Here is a 26669-nt window from a genome sequence, read left to right as displayed (position 1 = left end):
CTGAAAAATTAATTTCGAGATATCATACACGTAAGGGTCGCCGCTGGGTTATACGTGCAAAAACGGATCACCGTCGTTCCTGCAGCGGGATTCGTTTGCGAATGCAAAAAGAGTGTCCGTGCGACGCGTCTATACCCGTGGATAATTGAAGCTATACATCGTTCAACTTGTAGATGGAAAGAAGTGACGTGCCGCAATTTTTACACGTCGCGGATTCATAATAAGCTCATAAATTTTACTGATAATAATTCGTGCGATGACGAACCAGGGATTTATATTCTATATCTAATATGTACGCACACACACACGCGCGCGCGCGCAAACTTAATGTCTCACTGCTACAGGGTTGCTTATTCGACCGAATTATTCGCTGCTCTATAATACTACACAGGCGGGGAGAGAAAACGTTTGTCTCGGTTAACAATAACGTATAGGCGCGGTCGATTCGCGCAAGGTAAGATATTCGGTTCGGGATCCCTGAAACGGAAAATTGAAACAAACACGACTGTTCGATTTGGGGAGGTGAAACTTTGCGCCGCAATTAGCACAGGGGTTAAATCCGCCTAAGTTGGAACAGGGGGGCGAGGGGGATCGCAGATGCTCGAGTGGGGATTTTGGCTTATTTATAGAAACCCGTTCAAGATGTAACAGCAGTTTCGACGGTGGGATCTTTACTCGTAGAATCAATTACCGCAACGGCGTCAACTGAGTAATAAAAACCACCGATTTTCATTTCTAGGATTTTTGACTCGTCAAATTCTTTATCTAAAATGTAAATCTTTTTTGAAGCTAAATTATATCGGAAGATGGTCAACATTTGTAGAACTTGAGTAGGTATCTAAGATTTAATCCTTCCAAAGTAACTCGGTAATTACATTCAACTTGAATTATTGCTTACAAAGTCGTAATTTATCGTAAACTGTGGAACTCTGAGCGAACCTTTTGAATTTGCAATGTTTCAATAATTTCTTCTTGACAATCGCGTATAACGAGCCCACCACGAGGTTCGAGTTCTCGACTCTGGCAGCAGATACGTCCATACCTACAACAATATCAGTGGTGCAGAGGGATTTGCGTAACGGAACAATCCCTCCCCCCCCCCGGCCGCTCACGGTCCCACAGGGAATCCTCACTGTTCGCCTGGAAGTATATGATATTTAAAATTAATCCTTCCTTTGTGCCAGCCTCTGTCTGTCTTTTTATCGTCCCGATATGGAGTCGTATAAATTCTCCTCTATTTCCCCCATCTCCGGTTCCTCCTCGCCGTCTGGGCGACTCGGGAGAGGGAGAGGCACGGTTCTCTTCTCCTCCTTGTTTCACTTCACAAGGCTCTCGTTTCAAATCCTCAATCACCGCGGGGTGATCAATCATAATTGAACCGAAGTCAAACCAGGATGGGAATTAAATCGATGCGCCGCGACGGTCTCGGCAACCCCCTTGTTCCAAGAAATCTCTGCCTGCATGGCTCGAAAATTATCATTCATCTTTCCATCGACTAAATATATATATACATACACACGTTATTTATAGGTATATATCGTTCTTTCGATCCGCGTCACCTTGCTACCCTCGTGTTCATTCATCGATCATTTACGGATCAATATTTCCAGCCCTCAATCTAACGCCAATGTTTCGTCATTTTCTGTTGCAGGTGAGTCTCATCCCGCGATTTGGTAGTGCGGCACGTAGAGAGACGTTGTCGATCGATCGAACTCACTGCACCGCACCGCAGGGCATAAAACACCTTGAAGGTATATTCTGCAGCGAGATCGCGCGAGATGGACAGATAGATAGACGGATAGATTGAGAGAGAGAGAGAGAGAGAGAGAGAGCGCGAGGGGGGGAGATAGGAAAGTTCAGAGAGAGAGAGATAAATGGCTTGAATTTTTTTTATATCTTTTATTTTTTTGTTTTTGCGCATCGAGTAGTAAGGTCGCTTGGAAGTCAGACACGATGGTTGGAGTAGACAGCGGGAGCTCGGATAGGTCGGAGTCAGCTTTTGATGCCTCTCTTTAGACCCCCTACATCGCCCCACCCCGCCCCACGGCTGAAGGATAATGCACAAACCAAAGGATAATTCCCGATACGGGGACGAAATCCGGAGACCGAGAGCAAAAAACTCTTATTTAAAAATGTATTTACCGTCTGCGACCAAGAACCGGGGGTGGGAGGGAGGGGTGATGGTTGCCGGTCTGAAAGTTGGTCCGCGGTGTTTTATACCGAGATACAGATATACCGATTCCCCAGCTCCCTTCCGTGCCATCTCACCGTGCAGGATCTGCAGTACCTACGTAATATAAGGTATACCGATATACACACGAGATACATGTCTGTATGCTCAGCGTGCAGTTCCGCCGTCTCTATTTAAGCAATTCGTCGGCAAAAGCTTTTCAAATCGTCTGCCTATACATTATACGTATCCATATACGGTTACGGTGGGTATATCTGCCTACTTACTTTATCAGGAAAGCGAAATAAAATGAAACGGATCCTGCTCTACCGTTAAACATAATTAAACTGTCATAATTAAGAGGTGCGGTAATTCCAGTCGGTCACTATCCACTGCAATGCCATGTCGGAATATGTTTAGACGCACGTAGCAACATTAGTACGTACGTACGTATGTATGTATGCATTTATGTACGTACGTACGTACGTGTTTATACGGATTTGCGCATACCGAGGCAAATACAAAACGATACAAAATGTCGAACTCTCGGTGATTGTGAATTCTACGGAGGTTGATTCTATCCGCGTGTGCGTATCGGTTGTTATAGATGAAACGGGATAACGATCAAAGTTGCAGCGATAGCAGGTGGCCACCTCGCGTCCTCGTCAGCTATCTCTGCAAATCCAACTCTGCCGGTCCTCCACGGGTTGCATGTAGTTTATGCCGTTCGCTGAATTTATACGGCAGTCGAGGTGCGCTTATAATTAATTTAATTAAACGCGCAACGCGAGAAATCGTCGTATTAGTTTTGCAACTTTCGGTTCGAGCTCTCTGCAGCCGGTTTTGCACAACCTTTTATTTGTTTGCCACGGAAACGGCGGGAAATCAGGAACGATGAATAATTTAATTACCGAACGGGCGTTATATCGCCGGTCATTCAATCCTCTCCCCTCGAGCTGCGCTTGTTAGCCTTTGACAAAAATTTGCCTCATTTCGACCCAGATGTATATACAGACATACGTACGTACATACATACATAATAATAATATAACCAGCTCATCTTGCGGGAAAAAGATCGGCTGCCCTGATCGTTCATTCCGCGTCAAGTTGGCTGTTAAATTTCTCAATTTACCGAATCTTGGCCATCTAATCGCGCGTCTCGGTTATCTAAAGTCACGGATAAAGTAGCGTACGCGCATATTATGTACCTGTATCGCTGTTCCGCGATCTGCAGGTAGAGCTAATCCCACACTCCTCGGCTTATACATAGGTACGCAACCCGGCCACCGCCACGCCTATCTCTGCAGTTTCCGCGAAGTTTAGATAGTTAGTCGATGAGCGATATCGCGTCTACACAGATCCCTACACGTCTGCCCCTCTCCCTGCAACTGGTCAACTCAACGGCGGAAGTATTGCCGACGCGCTGCAGCCGGATAACAGTGCTTTTCATACATTACATGTGTGTAGAGCAATTCCGGGTGAGACGACCATTGCTAAGACGTGGTCCACGGTATCGTCCAATGCAATAAAGTTCATTAGAAACTAGAGTGCAACCTCTCGATAGTGCCGCTCCCCCCACTATCGTATTACGCTCCAGTATTTTCCGCATTCTTTCTTAACGGTACATACATACTTACGTCCACGATTCGGTAGTATGTACGTTAATGGAACACAAAGGTACGAAAGTTACACTTTTTCGCACGGTCCTATGGAGAGGGTCGAGAACTAATTCGCGAAAACGAGCGTCTGTAATCAGAGTGGGGGAACCGAAATTCTGAGAAATGTATTCCCCTAACAGCCCGTGAGCGGCTATATCGAGAGGCTGCACTGTATTCTGTGGGCCATCACACGGAGAGAAGAAAAAGAGCAGACTTTGTTCAGAACTGCAGGAAAAGAGTTATAGCAGATTTCACTCTGCACGCAGTGATTTTCACTGATTCTACAGTGGATTTGAAATTTTACAAAGTATATTTTAGCAAAAAACCTGATGCGTGTCCCTCTTTTCCTGCAGTTTTGATTAACATATGATCTTTTATCCTCCGCGTGCATCCGAAATTACCCCAATACACAATATACCAGTAAAATATACCAACACTATCATTCAATAATAATCATCAACAAAGTGAGGTGAACATTGTTTTAATTTTTTCTCATTTTCGATTCATCAACATTGTTTACAGTAATGTTTCACAAACGCTAATTTATCGTTAATCTCATTTAAAATCCGCGTAATTAGAGAAAAAGGGAAAGCAAAATAATTTCAATTATGGCGTTTTCAACCGCATTAAGGACGAAGGGGAGAACCACTGTCGGTCAAGAATAGATAGAGTTCCACTTGATTTCCGTCACACTCGACCGCCGTCGTCCATACAATGCGAAGGAGTAGCGCTGCACCGACGCGCCGGTATCGTTGACTAACTGACGAAGGATGTACCCTTCCGAAAGCTCCGGAATCTCCGATCGGGATGGGAAGAAGCGGTGCAGTCGTCCGAGCGGACGAACGTTGCTGGGGCGAAGGGGCGAAGGGACGAAGGGACGGACAGATTGCGGCTAGCCGAGTAGGAAACTACCCCGCCCCCACTTCGCCCTCTGGTGTGCTTTCAGATATCTGCGTTTTGTCATTTGCTTAGGCTCAATCTACCCCGTCCGCATTTCGAAGGGATCCCGCAGGCTTCGTGTCCTTTCCAACTCCCCCGATTACGCCAATCGCGGTTAACGGCTATCGCCGATGTGCCTACCCGGAATAGGAGACGTGTTTTTTCTCTCCATCATCGCAGTTTCGCCGAAAATCGTGGGAGTTCAGCGGCTAGCTGTTGTCACGTGACAGGCTGTACAAGCCAAGGATCCGGTCTCGATTGGCTAATTATTGACTGATTTTGCTGCGCCTGCACGGAAAGTTATAGCCTAGTTCTCTGTAATTAGAAATCTTTACGTCATACCGTTCGATAACTTGGTTGATAACTTTTTTATGCGGTCGCAGCCCCCTGGCCCAGCCACGATAGGCTCCGGTTCGGTTTCTTTTTCTCCCTTTGCTTTTTTTCTACTAATACGGAACCGACGTACGTCAAAAATAAGACTTTATCAATGAGAAACGATACCTCTAATCTTTCACCCGTTAACGATTGTGTTTGTGAGGATTTCAATGGGGTCGATAAATGACCTGCACGATCCATCGATACAGCTGGCACGTGCACACACATATGTGCGTACACGCGTGTGCGCGCGCGCGTGTAACCGTAGAATCGAATAGCAGTTAATTCTCCTTGCGATTAATCTTGTTGTCGATTTGGCCAGATACGTTTTTATATATTATATGTATATTCGCGAATGGCCCAAAGGCGCCGGTGTCAGATCCAAATTGTCTGTAAAACGTTAAAGTTCCGGACGAGTCAAGAATTCGAGAATGTTGTTCATCGATCGATAGATTTACGCAAGCCCACCATGGAGATGTCGTGGTGAGGCGCGTCGATGATCATCGGAGAGAATTTCACACGCGAAGAAATCTTAGATCGTTTCTCTTCGCTCTTCGATAAGAAAGGTCGACGCCATTGACGGTATCGAGTTGTTGCGGGAAGCTGGGGTTATCACGAAATAAATAACTTTATATATTTCGGCACTAATCACCAGGGCTCTGTGTTCGATTCTATGAAATAACTTACTGTGTTCGGGAGTCAATAAGAAAAGTAAGCCAACAGATAGGCCTCAAAGTCCCTCTGGAATTCATTCTCGATTCAACAGTATTCGAGTGATGTTCGCTCGGGATATAAATCTCGGTATTCGAGTCAAGTGTAATATTCAATACCGTTAATCGGCCACTCCGAATCAAGTGATCAGTACTTACGTGTGTGGTAACGATTGCAACATTTCCCCTATCAATTTTAATGACATTCTTTCACTTATTTTTATCTCGTATGCACGTGCCGCTATTCCTCCGTTCGCGTATCGCGGAACGCGTGCGGTGCATCAACCACACGCAAGTCGTTGACAAAGAAAAGAGAGACTTTTGTAATTTTGAGATTCATTGTGATCCGAGTTGGTAGCAATCAGCTCTGTTGGGTATACGACTCCCTGTGGGGATCGGGTAAGTTCGCCATTTTAATTACGGCAATTAGAACTAAAAAGCTCCCCCCCCTCTTTACTTCCACGCGCACCCTTCAATCAATCGTTCCGCTCCTCTTCCGCTCTCTCTCCTCTCTCTCTATTTTCTGTTTTCTCGTTCTCTCCTCGCCGCCTCACCTCGAGCAATTCGCCGCAGATGTCTCGAGCGAACTGTCGGAGATTGACAGCAAAACTTTTCAATCACCCTTTCGGCCCTTCGGAAGCCGCGCGCCGGATGAATCAAGCGAGATCTTCTCAAGTATGCACGCACCTACGTCACCGATACTTAATGCCGTTGCGAATGCGCGTCCCTCCGTAACTCGCTGCAGGTGTCGGATGATCGTAACACGGAAACAGGATGTAGGCCTAAACGCGTGCGAGCTTGATCCCCAATAATTGTTAGGATATGAGAAAATGATCGATTTCCGCCCAATTTCAAATTCGTCCCGTCAAATTAACGATATCCGACGATGTACGCGATTATTAAAATACCTACACACGTGTGCGCTCAACTATAATAATCACGGTTGTAAAATTCTCGCATAGAGAGGCGTAAAATTTGCCTTCTCCACTGTTTCGGGAGCGGAGAGTATAATCCTTACAACGTCGAGGTATACGTATACGGATGCGGATGTATACATATATGCGGATCGACCGAGGCACGTAACGTGGCCCGCGAAACAACGTATACAACGTCTCATTGTCTGGTGCTGCTTACGGGGCACGTCTATGCAACCTCTCATTAAACTGCCATGAATATTCCATGCGAAAGATCGGAATTCGACGCTTGAATTATTGAATGACAGGGATCAATATAAGGACAATATAACCCGGCATTAGGTGCAATTTAGACACGTATTCGTACAGAGCTGCGGGAAGGTGTACACATTTCCGCATCCGTGATCCAAAATTAATACGTTATAAACAGAAAACTATCTCTATCGAAATTCCTATTTCTTTTCCCGTCGTGTGTGGAGAATATACATATATCAAGGCACCGGGCATTGTACGTGCACTCGGCGTGCAAAACCCTCTGCACTTGTAAGCCGCGGTATACACGGGGTAGCAACGTGTACGGACACTCTCTCGAGCAATAACTTGTAATTCGCCGTAATTTTGGCCCGCGTCATGATTTATTAACGCCGTCCCCGCGGGTGGTGGCCGTACATAGCATGCCACCCCGCGGAAAGGACCGACGCGATTCCCTCCAGCGTTCGAATTCTGCCGATATACCTACGTGTACATCGGTGACGGTCGACCCGCAACGCGTTTTATCCCACGAGAGAGTTTTGTCCTTCGGACTTTAATCGCTGTTGGAGATGTATGCGTGGGAGAGAGAGGAGAGAAGTTTCCCTCTTTTCAACCCCTTCACGACTCCCGTACACCTTGGTGAAAACGTGAATATTATCATCGAGGTGCGCGCCGATACGACGGCGAAGCAGATTATCGTACGCAAAGGCAGGGGATCGATTGACGCGAAGCGATTCATGTGCGAAATACACTCGGATGCTGATAGACGCGCGGATATACGTTGGAACCCGGGGTCGAGGATACGCGGGTACCTGCACTGGTTCACCTGCAGCCGCAAACACAGAAAGACACGCGTGTGCCTCGTGGGAGAAGCGGGTGCAACGGTCTATTCGCCGGCCGTGTCTAACCGGGTAATTCCGATTCCTTCGACGTACAAAAAGCCTAATTTGACACGCAACGCTTGAAATCAATTTGTACTTTACCGCGCGGGTTTCTTTGCCCGATTAAAGACGTATTATGCGAGGCTGCGGCTGTTTCCCCCGTCCTACGATTAAACTTACATAGGTACACGTATCATATACGTATGCGCGTCCGTGTGACTTAACCGCATAGATAACGTATCTGCGTTTCTACTTGCAGGCAAGCTTTCACGTTATTATACACACTCGTGCAGGAGACACGTGTATCAATTGTATGCGCGGGCAAATCGAGGGAGTGCGAGCACCGGCATATAAACGCGGGCTACCGTCACGTGCATTATACGTATATCCCGTAGGTACGAGGACAACACAAAGTTTCTAACGATGCTTATAGATTTTTTCCCTTCACATGACGTGGCGATTTACTCGGCTATGTTTATTTCATCGTATTCGACTGCTCTAGAGTTGCACTTGCATGCCCGCTGCAGAGAAACCCGGCGCAACGGGCATCAATGAGCAGCTGCTACGCTTCGGCTCGATTCTCGGTCGAGAAGTCGTGATCCATTCGTAATTTGACACGTGTGACGATAAAAGGTGGCGACGATAAGCGTTACGCGTTAAAGACGCCGCGGAATTTCGGATTTCCATACCGCAATGCGTACCGGGGTAAGTGTGTTGTTTACAGTCGAAACTGCTCATCGAGTCCGATGTACAACCGGCAGCGCGCGGACTGACTTCCACCTTTCCCGCGGCGATATAATTATATAAACATTGTCGAAACGAGCCCCGCGATGCAATTTTGGTAAGATCAACGCCCGGTATATCCTCTTTTCACCCCTCTTGCCCGGGCTCAACGAGAGAATTCCCAATCTCGCGAGCAACGAATTAATTCCTCTCCTAATGTATCCTCCCCGATTACCAAGCGTAGCATTTCGAATCAGCGAAGGGGGTGGCGCGCGGTGTACAAAACTAGTTAGGCGAGTAGATGTACTTCGGAGGGGTTGCTCTTTCTCTCTCTCTCGCTCTCGCTCTCGCTCTCTCTCTGTTCCAAGCTCCGGTTGGCTGGATTAGGCTTTTATAAAATGTTTCTGCACGGAGTGGATCGATGGAAAATGAAATCTTGGAAATTATAAGCGGGGGATTGTATAACGAGGTGGAATCGAGGTCGTGCCGATTACAATTCGCTTCATCGGGACCGAGGCGACGGGTCTCGAGAGTGCAGTTTCGTTAACCGGAGAGTATCAACGGGCAGTCGAAAGATCCTCTGGAGTCGAATTGTTGCGAGAAGTAGGTTCGGCTAGGCGCGTACAGAAGCGATATCGGCCTCCGCGTATCCGCCGCTGCCCGAGGTGTCGAGCCACTTATCTCACCCCCGAAATTATACCGCGTAACTCGTAGTTCAAGATCAGCGAAATTAAGGAATCGACTAGCGGCATGAATCCCTGCACGGACCCAACACCCCGGAAAATGAATCGAAGATGGCGCCCGAGAGCGGGATACGCGCCACCCGGGTCCACGCCGACGGACGATTTTCGTACGATTTTATAGGAATTTAAGAATAATTCAATTAGGGTCCTGGGATCACTCGCGGAGATATGCTAATTTACCGAGATCACTGGCGCGGGGCGCCGGCGTCGGAATCGGTGCCGTTGGTGGCCTCCAATTTAAAAATCTAATCTTCAATAACCGTTTGCAGTGCCTTCGCTACGCCGTATAAATCCCACTCCCTTACGGCGTTCGCCTCATTTTCATTCGGTTTGATTAAATTCATTAGTTTAATAGCCAGGTATCAATATTAGCGAGGCGAGTGATTTTTTTCCCTCCCTCTCGCCCCCCCCCCCCCCCCCCTCCTCCTCCTCTCCCTGCAACTCCGCCGACCGTAGCCTCTCTCTCTCTCTCTCTCTCTCTCTCTCTCTCTCTCTCTCTCTTTCTTTCTCATTCTCCCGATGGGCTTCATCCTTCCTTCATCGAAAGTAAGAGGTAAGACCGACCGAGGGGGCGCAATAAAATTGGAAAGAATTACTTATTTAACCCTCGCCAATTGGGATCTCGTTGCGCGGCCAGCCCTGAGCTTATTTTATTATATATGCACGGCTGCACGATTTTAACTGTAGGCTTTCGCTTCGAAGCCCAGCGGTAAAAAGAAAACCCCGATAAAAGAGGGTAAAGAGAGCCGCGGCTCAGGGGCGGGGGTAAAGTACAGGTAAACATTGGTTAGCGGGATTAAGCTGCGATACTTTAACGGGCCGGCAGTACGCCCTGGGGTGCCGTGACCGCGGATCGGCGCTGTATCTTACCAGAAAAACTAATGCTTTGCTTATCAAACTGAGCTGAATAAAATTTTCGTTATTTATCGTCTTTTATTATCCTCTGCGCCATTCGGCCAGGATCTATACCCACCTACACTTACAGGGTTACAACCGCCACGGCGAGATGCCCTATTTTGTGCGGAAACAATTTTTCACCTTACAGAGTTAGAGGAACTAAATCCCATAATATTCGTACGTTCGTTTTATTTGTATGCCAATGGACGAGTAACGACAAAATTTATGAACATTTCTTTTCCTAATCGAATCAAATTGCTCACAAAATATTCATCCCGATCAATTGCTGTTCCATTTTTATTCGCTGACAGGTGTTCGGCTTACAATTTTCCTCGATACGCTTGCAGGAAGTTGAGCCTTGCGCCATGACCTCTTGTAAATACAGCAAAATCAGTGATTAAATCGGTGTCTAATTTTCAACCGCGAGTAAATGTTTGAAGTTTGAAGATATATTTTTCCATTTTTCCTTCCCCCTTTTTTTTTGTTACTGCGAATTATATCACCGCTACGAGATATCGCGGCAATTTGAAGACATTTGTGCAGAGTGAATTATTTTAAATTCTTGCCTATCGCATGACATTTGACTCCACAACTTAGCATATCGTAATCGTAACAGTGATTGATACCTATTATATATAATTTACACATTTTAACTCACGATAGCGATAAGCGATACCGAAACCCGCGGCAATACTGTCGGCGATACTTTTATATCGGTGCTTCTTTGTCTTCGTCTTCGTCTCGTCGTTGCCGCCGATCGCGGTGCCGCTGCTATAGGTGCGGAGAGGGGCGAAAACAGTGACTTCTTTGAGGCAAAAAATGTCACCACATTCTCCAAATGACACTAATCGCCTTGGTTTATCTTCCCACGGTTCGGACGCGCGTAAAAACAACTCAGCAGACCAAACGGCCTGCCAGTCGGTCACGAGCAATTCAATAATTATTTCTACATTTTTCTAATAATTTCTTAGCCCGCAGGTTTCGCCCGCGCAACTCACCGAGCAGCAAAATCTGCTTTTTCTCGCTGTAGGATGTGATGTAGCTGATTTTATTTATTTTCACTTCATGATTATTGCATTTTTTCTTCTCGTTTCTCTCAGTTTCTTTCTCACGGACAACTCGTCAACGTTCTTCCGGTAATTAAAAAAAACAGCCGTAACACTGATTACAATAAATATAATTAACAATACGGTATCAACGCCGCATAATTTCTAGCCAAACTTTTATCAGCTGTGGCTGAGAATTCCGCTGCCGTAATAATGTTAATAATATAATTACACACGTTACTCCGGGCGTGACTCAGTATCGCTATATATAATGTATACATTATCATTCCATTAAGACCTTGAAAATGTTCTTTCTTCGCGTTCTTCACCCTCTCTTTTTATTTCCGAAACTCGTTGTTTCGATGACTTCCCCGATCTGTCGAAAATCATTTTATCCCGCTACTCGATCACGCACGTAATGACGAAACGTTAGCACGGATCCCAAATATTTTGCCTAAATTTCTAAAATCGAGCTCCATTCAATCCAAACAAAGCGTTTATAGTCCATTACGCTATAGGTATTCGTGTATACAGAACCGGTTGTTTCGTGATCGATGCAAACGGTTATACCCTCTGCTCTGTTCGTCGTTGTTTGACACAATGCTCCCGTTTGATGGCGAATGAATCGATACATTATTATAGGTTCTACTATGCTCCCCGGCACTTAATATCACCAATTCCTAAGTATAATATCAAGGTTTCATCATTCGTTGCGACTAACCAACCGAGCAACGCGTATGTAACATATTATGTGTATATATATATATATGTATATATATATAGATAGATATATGTGTATAGTATATATATATATATATAAATATATATATAGAATATGCGGGCGGATTCGATGATCGGAGTTATAATGACCTCGCGTTGCATATTATACGCATATTACACGCGTTGCTTGAAATAAATAATGCGCGTATAACATTTGTTTTATCCCTTGGCATGGCGAATTCGCTGATGGTACATGGGTGAATATTAATTGCCTTTTACGTAATGGGAGTCATATATTGGCAGCACGATTGTGTTAATTATTATTCTCAAATCGTTATCGGAAATAACGCGGGAGCCGCTCGGTTACAAGCCAGATCTCGCTTCGTATTACACACGTGTAGTTATAATGCGCCGTATTTGTAATCATCCAGAACTCACTTTTATTTCATCCCTCGACAGTGGGTCGATAGCGAAATTTTGATGCGCACTTCGATCATCGACGGAAACTGTAACTATGTATGTATATGAGGACTTCCACGGCAACTCGGTAAACGGTTGACCATGACATTTTTTAATTTCATTAGGGAATTTTTTTACGATGGAACGACTCCTGAAAAGCTTCAAAGAATTCTTTCAAATTTTTCGAATCACTCGTCTTTACCCTATCATTTCTTAAACCTATCTCAAAAACACCCTAATTGATTTTTTATGAGGCAAGAAAACAACATTTGGTTTCCGAAATGAAAAATTTTCACGCAACATTCAGAGTGGGACCTCATTTTTTTATATTTTATTTCCATCATTTCTTCTATTTTTTAATCGCTTATTCTATTTTCATACCTGTTAAAAATCTATTATAATATATACCGCATCTCCGATTTGATTACTGTATTTTTTTTTTTTTAATGTTCCTCCAGTTTTTTAAAAGTTTCTCCAGACTAAACACAGTCACGATTTGTTTCAAATCCTTCAAAGTTATTCTTTTTCACAAACTGTTCCAAACAGAAAAGAAAATAGAAAAAAACGAGGCCCCACTCTGAATCTTGCGTGAAAATGTTTTCAATCGGAAATCACGTGTTTTTTTTTCTTGTTCAATAAAAATCAATTTGAGTGTTCTTGAGATAGGTTTAAAGAAAATCATAGAGTAAAGACGAGTGATTAGAAAAATTCGAAAAAATTCTTGGAAGCTTTTCAGGGGTCCTACCAGAGTAGAAAAAAATTCTAGATGAAATTAAAAAACGTCACGGCCAATTGTTTACTGAGTTGGCGTGGAATGCCTCGTATTCACATATATATTGAGCACTTCTAATGTATTTGTTACTTAAAGATTTAATGACAGAAACCTGAAAATTGAAATTGTTTACTCGAGACGTTCTTTGTATACTGTAATCCAGCAATTAGATTTACAATTTTTCTGAACCTTATGTGCAATGCAATTATAACTCGGCTGCATGCAATGTATTAAAGATACGACACCACGGTTGCGATTACGATTACGATTACAAAAGGGCGATAAACTTTGTCATTGAGGTAGACCCGCGCGTGTACATGTGTGTATGTGTGTGAGACGGAGAGAACAAATTTTCTTATTTTATCATTACCGTTATCTTTTCCCAACCCCTTTAGGTGAAAGACGTTGTGTACAATTCCCGTGTATACACGGCGAGTGCAGAGATCGGACTGGTGGTCGGTCCACGGCGTGATGTTGAACCGGTGTAAACCCATAAAGAAAATTGATAAAAAAAATAGAGCGCAGGACTTTTTATCAGTATAACCAACCTCGAAGCGACGTCGGACGAAACAGTATTGCTTGAATTTATAATGCCGAAAGTCGTAAAACAACGGCAGCCAGCGACAATGCCTGCACGGTTCTCTTTGTTGGTTTACCGTAGCCATTCCAACCGTGCATCGCATGCCTCGTCGTAAGTAAATATGCGTAAGAAGTCACTTATACCACGACAAATTGGGTGTACGTAGGTTCGGCCTGTGCCCGAGCAAGTAATCGAATACCGGAACCTCTTCCCTACCTCCGACTGCGTGTCAACATTATTACGACGTATATACCAGACGGTTAGCTGCGAGATCTTCCGCAGGTCGATGTCCATTCCCAAAACACGGATGATTATCTCGATTCAAAACTTTTCCCATACGTATTCACATGACTATTTTATCGTCGAGGGATTGAATTGGAGCGCGATGCTGAAAATCATTGGATAGGGTTTGTTTCGTCATTTGCGATTCGTTCGGTATGGTAAGTTAAAAAAGTTTCATTCGAATCGTGTGTAACAAACCGTTCGTCGAAGGAAATTTTCTATCCATTTTTTTTTTTTCATTCTTTTCATCTGACGTATTATTTCCGTATTCGCAGTCGAATTATACATAACAAAATACGAACGGGCCAACAAGAGTCGTCCGTGACGTACTAATCGAGTACCGGCATCGTACCTCTCCCACATTGGCACTACAGCGAAGGCAGGCAGGGGTTTCGGTTATAATCGAAGACTGTGCGCGGAGGATCGAGATGAGGGGGATTGGGGTGGAGGCGAGCCGAGAGATAGAGGGGGAGGGGAGTCAAGGGGGCATCGGTGTAGCATAGAATGTAAATTTCCCTTGTGTGGGGGTGTACCCACACGATAGGGGAAATCAAATCGATAGCAGACTAAGGTATATCAGTCTAATTGTCAGTACAGAAAGACCGAGAGAGAACGTTATATCTGAAGGGGCCGCCGGTCCGAGGGAGAGGGTGAGATATGCCAGCCATATAGCTTAATCACCCTCCTCCTCTTCCTCCTTCCTTCTCCACCTCCTTCCATCTCGCTGCTAACCGACTCCCCCCGTCGTCCCCCCCCCTCACGAAGCGTGGTACCAACCCCCTACTAGAGTAGCCAGCCTTCCGTCCTCCAATAATCAATAATTATACTCAAATAAAGAGAAAACGGGACGGATGGATTGCCGCTAAAGGGTTACAAGAGAGCGCGAGATACGCGCATTGGTAAGATACCGAGCGAGACGAATCAACGGTGAGCCGGATGGGGGTGGCTAGAGGTACAGGCCAAAGCTCCGATGCGAGCTTCTCACAGAGTGAGCGATCAGGGCCGTATTGCCGACGAGACATCGCCCCCTTTCCCTCCTTCAATTCCATCCCCCGTTACATCTTTCCGATTAGGCGTGGGGAATCTGCTCGGAGCTACTCCGGGCAACGGGCTGACGATAAGATGGGAAAATCGCAGCTAAGCGAATGAATCGTCGAACGGACCGTTCCCTAATGTCTCGATAAAACTAAAATCGAGGAACCGGTATCCGTTTGTTTTTTAAATAAATTTCACCCGGCCGCCGGACGTCGAGCAAGGACCGATTGCTGTAAGGTGCGGTCCTGCGAACGAGCGAGTAACGAAGGATCGGAAGAGGACGAGGAGATCGAGAATGAGGCGGAGGCGAACGGCGCTGCTCCTGAAATTCTCCCATCCTCGTCGCCTTCTCACTTTTCCTCGCGCGCATCGCCGCCACGCGTTGCCCTCTCGTCGCTCGACGTGCACCCTTCGTTTCCTCTCATTTCAATCTGACCATTGCCTTCGTCTCCGGTGCAGCGGCTCGACGCCGAGAGTCGCCGAAATCGCAACAATTCTTCCACGTTCAATCGGCGCCACGTCGGCGGATATACCTTCGCCCTCGCCCTCCTAGGTATATCACCTAATCTTCACGCGCCGCGCAAGAGACCTTCTCCTCTGACCAGCTACTGCACCCCGCGTCGAAGTACGCCTCGCGAAGTAAACGCGCCGTCCTTTCCGAGGGGTGCCGAGGGTTCCTCCGACGTCGTCCGTTCATCCTCTCTCCGTGTACTTGGGGAAACTCGCCCAAAGTCGGTGGGAACTCCCGGCCGCCGATGGTGAGCGGGTCAGAAACTTCTTTGCGTCGGGCCATCCGCGTTGGGACCAAAGTTGGCTTAGGTTAGGGACAGGCGCCTTGCGTTGGTCTATCGACTCTGCGTCGACCTCCTTCGTGTATACTCCGGAAGTCGAACGTCATGCTAGGTCTCGACCGAGCGTCTGTTATAGATTATCTAAAACGGCAGAGGTTGCGGCCCTATTTACATCTGCTCTGTTTCTTTCGTTTTTTTTTCTTTCTTCTTTTTTCTATTTTCTATTTTCTTTCGCACGCTCATTCGTAGCTCTTATACCACGACCTCCGGGGTGACGTGCATATGCGAAGGGAATGAGGCGATGATTCAACGAACACCGCAAGCAAGCAGAATTAAATTCTACATATCGCAAATTGTCGTCATTTCTGTCTAAAATTGAAATGGTTACATTGATTTCAAGGCCGCGTTATCACAAATGCAATAATCTTACTGCACGTACAAAATATACATGTATATTATCTTTTTTATGTTACATAGGATTATAGTATCGAATCGTATCCCCCCCTCCATCGCGTAATGGTCCCCCAGGTCATTGCGTAACCAAAAATAAGAGTTCAATTCCTGACGTCCGGTTGTTACGCGAGCAAACCGCACGCGGTTTGATACCATTAACGGTGAACCGCGATTGCGGAGTAAATAGCTTTGAAGTCTCGAATCCTTTAATACTATTTCATTCGGTAAGATGGAATCCGCTCGAACTTTGAACCGGCGTAGGACGCAAGACACTTGACAACGATCGAGTTGAAAATATCAAGCCGAAAGGCACGTACAAGTATTACTCGAGGTACTGCAGTGGTATTTCATCCATGAATTCGCGTAACCATCGTGTAACCATTGTGCATACATACGCCGTGCGGTTGTTAATCGATGCGCGGGTTGCATCGGTAAGGTTCAATTGGAAAATCTCTGTGCGCACGAGGATGCCATTAACAGACTACTGCATGTGTTATTGGAAGAGCATTATATCCGTGCTCGTACCTCTGTAGCAGGGTTAATTACTAGGAATTGATAGCTCGCTCGCGTTACGCGAGAACATCTCTTTGCTTTCAAAACGTACAAACAACCTGGCACATTTCGCGAATTACGCAACCACAATATTCGATATCGTGATAACGACCTGTGTGTTATAAAGAAAAGATGATACCACGTTACACTTGGTACGCGAAAAGTTGAAAAAAATATCCAAACAGCACCAACATTCGACACATTAGGAGAATCGGCGAGTTCGTCGTTGAACGGACACGGTGCTCCGTGACCTGAGAGAAACTGACCGTAGGTACATTATATATACACAGGTGAATTATACACACCGACAACACCGAGAATAAGGGTTTTCTCGAGGGACGTTTGGTTTGGCATAATATTTCGGGGGGTGTTTTGCCGAGGTGGGGATAGGAGGGGGCCGCAGGGGCGGCTAGAGAGTTCGTCGACTGATGCAGAGGAGTAGGGTGAGTGTTGCGATAAGGGGCCGGTTACCCCGAGGAGGAGGTGGTCGGCGGCTGACGGGGGGAGGTGGGCAGATCAATGAAAGGGTTGCAGGAAGGATTGATCGCCGATAGGGAAATTTCGTTAGTTTCAGTCATAAAGGGTGGCGGAGGCGCCCGGAGAGGCCTAACTAACCACCTCCCTCGCCCCTGCTCGTCACCCTTGAAATTTCACCCTTCTCAGAGTGCGAATCGACGGCGTGAGAAGGGCGGCGGGGTCGACAGGGGATTTCGCGGGGGGTTTGGCGAGGCGCGGAGGCACACATCGGAGTATTAACGAAATTTTAACCAATCAATGAGAAGTTCATTAGCCCGTACGGCAAACCCCCGCCGCCCGTCCGCCTTCTACACCCTCCGCCGAGCCAGTCTTGGGGGAGATCCCACATCGAAGATAAAATTCAAACGACCTTTGTTCTCTAACCTACACCGTACCTCCGCACGCATCCCGAATACGCCGCCCGTCGTACTTTGAAATACGCTACCCGGTACCGACGGACCTCAAGTTGTTTCACGCCGTTCGCTCGTCCGCATCAAAGGCCCGCGTGTCCGCTGCCGAATATTCGCTAATTCTATGAATAAACCTTACAAATCCAAGAATTTACTCCCGATAAAGAATTATAATCAAAATTATGTGTACGAAGAAATCGTCGACGGTCGAACGAAACAAAATTACAAGAATTGAGCTGGTACTGTAGTAGTTTTTGCGAACGGTCGTATAATTTCGGAAATATTTAACTTGCGGAAGTTGAAAACCGCACGATTGCGGTCATTGCGCCGACCACCGTCCTCCTACACCCTAATGTTGTAAATTACGATTAGGTCCAACTCGTTGAGACAACCTCGGATAACTCTGGTGAGAATTCATTTTGTTTGAGATTTATTTTAACAGCATCATACATGCTGAATGTTATTTTATTTATTTGTACATTTATTAACTCCGTTATGCTACACGAAATTTACCGATCAATAAAACGAATAGTATATGATTTAGGGAGAGCTTGCTTCCTGCTGCGCTGATAACAAAGCGAAAGCCAAAGACTTCTTGGAACGTCGTTTACTGCCACCCGACGATTATTCCATAATCGTGATCAATTTTGAAGCTGATTGTCCTAGTTTCGTTATCGGCAACTCGGTGCGGTGAACCTTTGATTTTAATCTGACCTCTGCACTCCGTTATATGGATACGGATAAAACTCGTTGGGCGTAATTTATCTGTTACTTTCTTGCAACAAAAGAAAAAAAAAACAATAGCATTTATTATGGAAATATTCAGCGATAATCAAAATGGAGCTTGTAGCCCGAAACAGAGTCGATATCGTTCCGTGAGGACTTAGGGTCAAATGGTCAGTCCCAATCGGCAGATAGTACGACACCTGTGCGACGAGGATGGAGAATTCCCTTAATCATTGAAAATAGAGGTATTCCAGAGGACATAGAATTACTATTCCCGGTCACGCCGTCGCGAAGGGTGGTTCGCACGTATGCATTTTGTATCGTCATTTGTCTCCAATATCTCCCTGGCACCGCGAGCCACCCCCGGACGCCAACGCTACGCGCACACACCTCTTTCCCGCTGCTTTTTGCCCCGCATGCAGGCAGAGAGCCGCCGCTGTACGATATATCGAATAAGCCACAATGACAAAAAAAAGTCCTCGATGGAAGCGAAGGTGCAGGATGAGGAAGGAAGGATGTAGATGCGGGGAGGATTGCGGCTAGAATCCCGCGAACGAGAGCGAGAGAGAAGCCGGGACGCGAGATATGCGGGGCTTCGAGTGAGAGGGAGGCATTTAAAACCCAGACTCGGAGAAAAAGAGATTTGCATTACGGAACGAAGGGGTGAGCGAGGTGGCTGGGAACCGTGCGGGGAGGGGGGCGGGGGCTGAGGGGAGGGTATCGATATGCATCGTAGGTATGGCGAGGCCGTCGGACAAAAAAGGGGCGGGGGGGGGGTGAAATTCTGGCAAACGACGTCGATATGACGCAACTTATATCACCACGCTGTATTTTTACGACTAAGGTTTTCCACCGCGATCTATGACTGTATAACACACGTGTATGCGGGAGCGATGGCAATTAAAGCGCTGTTGAATAGGAAAAATATCCGCAGCGGACGAATTCGTCGTCGCAATTTCGATTTCAGCCGGTTTTTATACCCCCGCCCTTAGAACAGGACCCGCAGGATGTGAGAGAGTCGCGTTATCCTCGAGGGTGCAACTGCGTGCAGCGATCGGTGCGGCTTGAGTATAGGATAGTAATTTTCGTCCCTTACCGATATTAAAAATTTCCTTCCTGTAAACTTGAAAGTTTCCATCGTTTCGCCTTTTTTCGGACGAGCTGATGCCGCACAACTTTCTCATTAGGCGGCGAAACAATACCCTTCAGTTCGCTTACGCGAAGTCTCGTGTGTGTATACATGTATTGTATGCACATGTATATATGACAGAGTATAATAATGCGCGTACAATCGTCACGAGGCTCCTGCTGCAGTTGCATCGAAGGTGCACACCGAGAGACCGCGGACGCACACTCGTTCGCAAGGACCGCGCATAAACGTCAGAGATTAGCGGCTGAGTTTCGTATCGAGCATTTCTGTCAATACGCGGACGGAACAATGGCAACAATTCGAAAGCTGCTGATTATGAAATAAATGCCCGAACCCAGGCTGTGCCTGCCCTGCCCTCCTGGTCCCCCCCCTAGGCGTCACTTTGCATTGGTCCTGCGGTCCTGTGTGCGCCCTGACTTGTATTATAGCTAGAAGCGTGCAATTTTGCAATATGCGAATACGCCGCGTGTACGAAGGTAAAATGGGCACATTATACACGCACACACACACACACACACAAGGATTCCACAATTCTTTAACCGTGTACATTTTATCCGACGACTCCACATCCTCTTCCTCTGATTCACCGTTCCCATACAGGAGCTCGGAGAACCGAAACGCTTTGCGGTATACTTTTGTTAATTAGCACTCTCCAGGGTTAGATCTGTTCCGTATAAAGAGCGCAACGCGCCTTATTTACCGCTGTGTAACAGAAACCGAATGTTGTAGCTTGAGGTCTAGCGTTTTATAATGCAACAACGGTTGGAGATAAAAATGAACAAATAAATATAGAAGAACGAAAGAGTGCGAGAATGGAAAACGAGAGAGAGAAAAATTCGTTCACCGCTTCGAAAACACCGGCAACAAGTAGCCGCCGCAAATTGCCTCGCACCGATTAAACCGTCCACGCGCGGCGCCCGGCGTCTCGACGCTTCACCCTGCCGGTGCGTCCATACCTATACATTTTACCCTAACTGTATGTGCACGGATTTCGTCACTGGGGCCGAAATTTGGCGTTAATCGAACTCTAATTCGTGCGCCAGTCGCGACCGCGTTGAGGCTCAACTCTGGTTCTTTTATTCGTGGTGAAAAGGACAAATATGTACACGTCAACGCTGTTATCACCTGTAATTATGTAACCTTAAGTTACGATGACGCTGTTTCAACGTGACGAATATTTCATACACGAATAGCTGCGCGCAGATTGTCAAATTCTGTACGGAAGTCGTCCTCCTCTCTCCTATTCTCTCACGCCTCTGTTCTTCCTTCTCCCGCACCGCCTTTCTCCAGCTGCCGAGCGATGGTCCAGAGCTCTGATGCCTGGACATTTATCATTAATTCCTTTCCCCGTGGCAAGAGAATCGTCAGACGTTATTATCCGTCCGACTGGACGCCCCCTCCCTTCACCCCCTGCTTTTTCTCTTTTTCTCTTTTTCTCTCTCCGTTCCCGCGTCGTTCTTCGCCGCCTATCCGTACCACCGCTCTGCTTCCCTGCCGTTCCGACATTTCTCTCCAGCGAACGTTCGAGCTCATACATGTACGGCTTCTCTCGTCTCGGCTTAAATGCTCCACTACCGTCGTCCTCGCGGACTTGCGCTTCTCCGATAACGCAAATCACGGGCGTGATTTTTATCAGTTTTTATTGAAGGTGTTCAACTCGTGTGGCGGGAGTGTGCACGGTATTTTATCAGATCCACGTGTACTCGGAGGCATAAATGGGTTATCTGTAATAACGAAATATTTTCAAGTCTTTTCCATTATCCGATTTACATTATATTACGTATTCTCTGCACTCGATGTTTCAACTCCTGAAGTCAGCCGACTCCGAGCTCTCCTCCACCTTTAGTCGTTGTACCTTTCCTGTGATTTTCAATATACATCGCATACGTATGATGCACACAATTCTAGAGACTGACTGCCAGCCATTAATATCAACCACCCTCGGTTTTAGTTTCTCTTTTTTCGGACGTGGTACGTGAGAATTCAAGCGCGCCGGGACAATGGGGGTAAAATTATTATCTATACGCTCTTTGCGGTTGATATTCATGTGTAGTTTTTTTTCGAAGATAAGTATACGTCGTCTCTCTCGACTTCAAACGGACTGCTAACGTGCAGCACGGTATAGACCGCGTACATAGACGGTGGCTTTTGTATTCGTGCCCGTTTGCTGCCGGAATCGAGAGAATCAAAATCCCCGAGTCACAAGAGGGTGGGAGCGACGCGGGAGACGCGAGGAGCCAACCGCGGGGTTTGCGGGGGCGGAGGAAGAGAGAGCGGTTGACGGAGGGGGTTAGAGAAAGTGGGCAGGGTGACAGGGGGGAGGAGAAGGCGGGCAGAATGTATGATATTTTATTTTAGAGTTCTTCTGGCTTCCACTAGATAAGCTCTTGGAGGATTTATGCTTATTACAGCCACGTAGGTGGCCGCCGGAATGAGAGAGACTCGCTTGATACGCCCCTGCCACTGGCTGCAATGCACACCCCGGCTCGCGTAACAATACCTACCGACAAACCGGCCAGACACCCGATATCACTTTTCACCAACGAGCGTAGTTATCCGCCTTTCTTTTCTTCTCCTAACTCATCTCCTCGCTGCAGGACTCCGTCAAGGGGGGCGGTAGGGCATCGGAGATCGTGCAGAAAATACATATATCCGGCTCTCCCGAAAAGCGCAGCGATTCCGAATTGCGCTTCGGCTACTCGCGTATCAATTTTTCATACCCTAATCGCGTATTTCAGACTTGGATAATACGTACGCGCCTGCAGCAACCGAATTCACCAATTATCGGTTCGCCTCCGTGTCTATTTATACGTATATTATCGCTGCCGCGAGGATCAGGCTGCGGCATACAGAGAGAGAGAGGGAGACAGCGAGTCGAGTTTAAAGAGGGTGAGGGGCTAGCGAACGGCGAAGGCTGAAGGGTGAAGGGCGAAAGGCGAAGGGAGACGTTAGCCGAAGGTAGAACGCGTAATGAGCCGAGATACATTCGACTGCGGCTTGGTGGAGTCGCGGCGGAGCCGCCAGCAGGGACGGAGACGGGGGTGGAAAGGGTTCGGAGCTCGAAGCCCGATCAGTCATTAGACAAGTGGGTATTCACATATATCGAGTTGTAAAATCGATACCGCTGTCCGCTGCCCGTGTATCCTGTAAGGAGCGATGGAGGGGATGAGATGCTCACCCTGCTTCCCCCCCAACCCCCGTCCCCCTCCCCCTCCGCACCCGACCACCCATCCCGCAGCCATCCAGCGGTGAGTGGGTGTAGAGGTGTACCTCTCTCCATACCTACCCCTTCGCGCCCGCCGTTTCTCTCTTCCTATATTTCCCTCCCCTCCGCCCCCCGGCGTCCCTCGCCTCACGGACCCCTTCCTCTTGTGTTGCTTCGCTTCCCCTTACCGCGGCACGTATCCAGTCCTTGCATATTAATCCTACCCATAATTCCCACTTCCAGTTTCGGCAACCCTCTGTGTTCCGCTCCGAACTCCCTACCACCCTGCCACCCTCGCGCCACCCTTGCGCCACCCCGCGCTACAGAGGGCGCCTCCTATAGTCCTATCGATTGAACTTTCTTTCGGGGCCTGGCTTTTAATTGGCATTCTCTCGTCGTGGCGAACGTGAGCCTTTCGACGACCATGTCCGGAAGGGTTAACTCACCCGCTCCCGTCCCATCCTCCTTCGCGTGCTGCGTGGGTACCACACCTCGCACAGTCTCCGGGTGGGTGTACGTTCAACTGATTCGATCATTCCGGTATTATTGTCTCCTGCCCGAGAAGAAAGATGATGCTTGATCCTCCCCAAACCCCCTGCCTATCCAGTCCCTCAGTCCAGCGGAACGTTCGAATTATTTGTTCAGTCACGGGTGCGATTAAAAAGCTACAATGCCATGTCCGGTGGAATGAATTGGCGGAAATTAAGAGCGCTCCGCAGCCTCGGGCTGCTCCTGTAAAAAGTCGAAGCGTCGAGCACGCGGCGGATGTGCTCGGACGTATACATATAACGTACGGTACTCTCTTATTGCAATAGATGTCCGTGTCCGGCTATTTTTTATAACCGGGGAAAATATGCGCCCTTCGTCTCGCTATGTAACGTTTAGAGTGGCGTATAAATCGTAGGTGCACGCGCCTCCGGCTCCGTCGAGTCGGATGTACTTTTAACATCGGCAAGTGTTCGAATGCTGGGGAATGTGAAAAAAATAGGGACAATTTTACGGGGTGACGATTAATACGAAAAGAGCGGTGTGGCGGTGACGGTGGTGGACGAGCTGCGGCCTCGGCCGGCTCTTGCGGCGTCTCTCTTTTCATCGCACGTGGGCCGCGGAGCACGCGTCGTAAAATTAATACCAAGCCACGGCCATCTTGTTGCGGGTGTGTGGACGGTGGCGAGGGGGGTCTAACCTTAGTCGGTGTGTTAACTCTGAGCATGCACGCGACTGTGTGAGTGAAGATTGATTACACCGCGGGAGAAAATGTGATCAATAGGGACGCAAACAAAAGCTCTACACCCATAATGCAAATAGCAAAAATCATGGAGGATTAAGGCTCTGCCCGCCGCTTCGGGAGAAACAATAGTAAATTATGGTCGTTCGACGCCTCTGTACCCATCTCCTAACCGCCGCGCGGCTATAACTTGCAGCTAAATATCTATACCACCACCACCGTAACCATTTTCCACCGTACATGTCCCTACGTCGTATCCCGCGATCATACTCCCTTAACGTAGATTCGCATTTATGCATATAGATTCTCCCGAGCAACCCCCCCGTGCCCTTCGGCATGTATGAGTAAGCCACGGTATTGCCAATTGCGATTGTATAAATTGTGTCTCCGTGACGGATACGTGTGTGCGTGCCGCCTCCACCCCCACCCCCCATCCCCGTCTCCACGACCGCCTCGCAACCCGGTTCGCCTGGACCACGACTCTTCCCCTTTGAGTCACATCCACCGCGTCCATCCGTCCGGCCGGCCGGCCACCCGACTCACCACTACGACCATCGATCACGGGCCTCTCCGTTGTTTTTACTCCTTGGGGCGGGGAAATGGCGGAGGGGCGGCGGGGTGCAGAGAAAGGGGAGAACGTACGAGAGAAAAGAGGCGGTCACTTCCCCTACTAATAAAATTTCACCCCCCGATACCGCATCTAGTAGAAACGCGACGCTTTATTGTGTTGCGCTGTGTTTTGTTTCATGCGGGTTTTCATCATGGGTTATTTCATAGGTATGGGGAAGGCGACGAGAAAATTCATGTCTGCTCCTGGCTAGGATCTACTTCGCCGATCGGATACGTCTTACTCTCTCTCTCTCTTTCTCTTTCTCTTTCCGTAACCTAATTTTGGCAAATTTCGCGTTAGCGGTAACGTTGAGGTTTGGGACAACGGGGAGAAACCCTAGGTAATAAGTGCAATTATAGCAAAAGGTTGATTTCCACCGGACAATTGCAGGGGACCTTCGGGTTTTGCGGTTTTTAGCAACGGCCGATGACATTTAATTTAACAGCGCGGATCAGACCGGAGCTCTTGGACCACCTCACCCGTTAATGTCATCGATACCGGAACAGCCCTGCTCGATCCGTACCTACCGACTGGCTTACGTTGAACGACAGATAAAATCCTGCACCCCTCCCCCGCCCCAGGGAAATTTGCAAATTTTAAAGTTGAATCTTTATTCCTGCTCCTCGTGAAGCGACCCTCACCTGTTATCACCCGCGTGTTACACTCGTACTCTGTTTCACCCTCTCCCCCTCACATTCGTTGCTTCATTTATCGAGTGTGTATAAACGTACACGACTCGATGCGAGAGACTCTTCTTTTTGTCAATTGTAATCGATATCGCGTATAACATGGGCATAGGTATACTTTTAAAACTGCGAATAAATTATACACACGTGCATCAGAGCCTAGAGGTGTGTGCTCGAGTATAGTGCGTGCAACGCTGATGAATGCTCGTATTATTTGTGCCAGAGTTATACGTATACCTTTATCTTAACAGCCACGTGATTTGGAGTTACGTTAATTAACTGCTACTCGCAATAGTGAGTGCGAATACCAGCAAGTAGGTGTACAGTTTACACGGACCATGCAAATCAGTTACAGTTTCGATGTTATAATTTGCGTGGTCGGAAGCATTTTCTGAAATTGCCAAACTCTGTTGGTTAATACACACGTTCCTATAAACTTTCTCTTCGATTTGAAACATTTATTGAAATTCGTCGAACGACAAACTTCACAAAGATTCATAAATCCTAATATGCATAACTCAAAGTCTGGAGGGCTAATTAAATACGTTAAATTTCTAACACTCAGGTATCAAGGTTGCGTGTAATACGCAAACTTTTTCACTCACCTCTACTTGAAATGACACCAAAGGAGGTAGTTCATTTTAATTTGAAAACTTCATCTCTTCGCTGCGACTTCACACGTTTTATCAACTTAAAAAATGGGATTCAAAATTTGTGAAGCTTTGAAAATAATTGGCGTACTTTTTCCAACCGCGTGACTGCATAGTCTCGCGTTTGTTTGCACAGTGATCGGTTGTTAGCGAAAGTGCAGCGTGTATTGCAGATGTGAAAAAGCGATCGCTCGGCAGTGGCAGCCTCAAAGTAACACGGTTCATTTGATCATTTTTACCGCGGGGTTCGCTACGTGCTGCCCGGGGCCTCGAGTGCACCGCGTTACGTTGATGCACTCTTGCCTGAGCGCGGTGCACGCCGCAAACCCTCCACCCATTTCCCTCGTGCGGGGGTGCACCCCTCGTACACATGCGAACGTGAATCCGGTAGTCTATCGTAATTGATCATATTCGCGAATCCCCCGCCGCAAACAACGACAACAACAACAACAACAACAACAATCACAACGAGAACGGGTATAACGACAACTTACGTGCACCCGTAGCTGGCACAAAGCGTCATTAAAACCCCGGAG

General features: G+C 47.2%; 1 protein-coding gene across 9 annotated transcripts in view; it reads left to right on the top strand.

Moving 5' to 3' along the window:
• Positions 1–26669, top strand: part of LOC124299696 (homeobox protein cut) — a 94112-nt gene that overhangs the window by 51584 nt on the left and 15859 nt on the right. The gene's annotated exons all lie outside the window — the stretch shown is intronic.

The sequence above is a fragment of the Neodiprion virginianus genome, chromosome 3 (genome assembly GCF_021901495.1).
Source record: "Neodiprion virginianus isolate iyNeoVirg1 chromosome 3, iyNeoVirg1.1, whole genome shotgun sequence".
Classification (NCBI taxonomy): domain Eukaryota; kingdom Metazoa; phylum Arthropoda; class Insecta; order Hymenoptera; family Diprionidae; genus Neodiprion; species Neodiprion virginianus.
The sequence above is the reverse complement of the archived record's forward strand: the minus strand, read 5'-3'. Positions and strand labels throughout refer to the sequence as shown.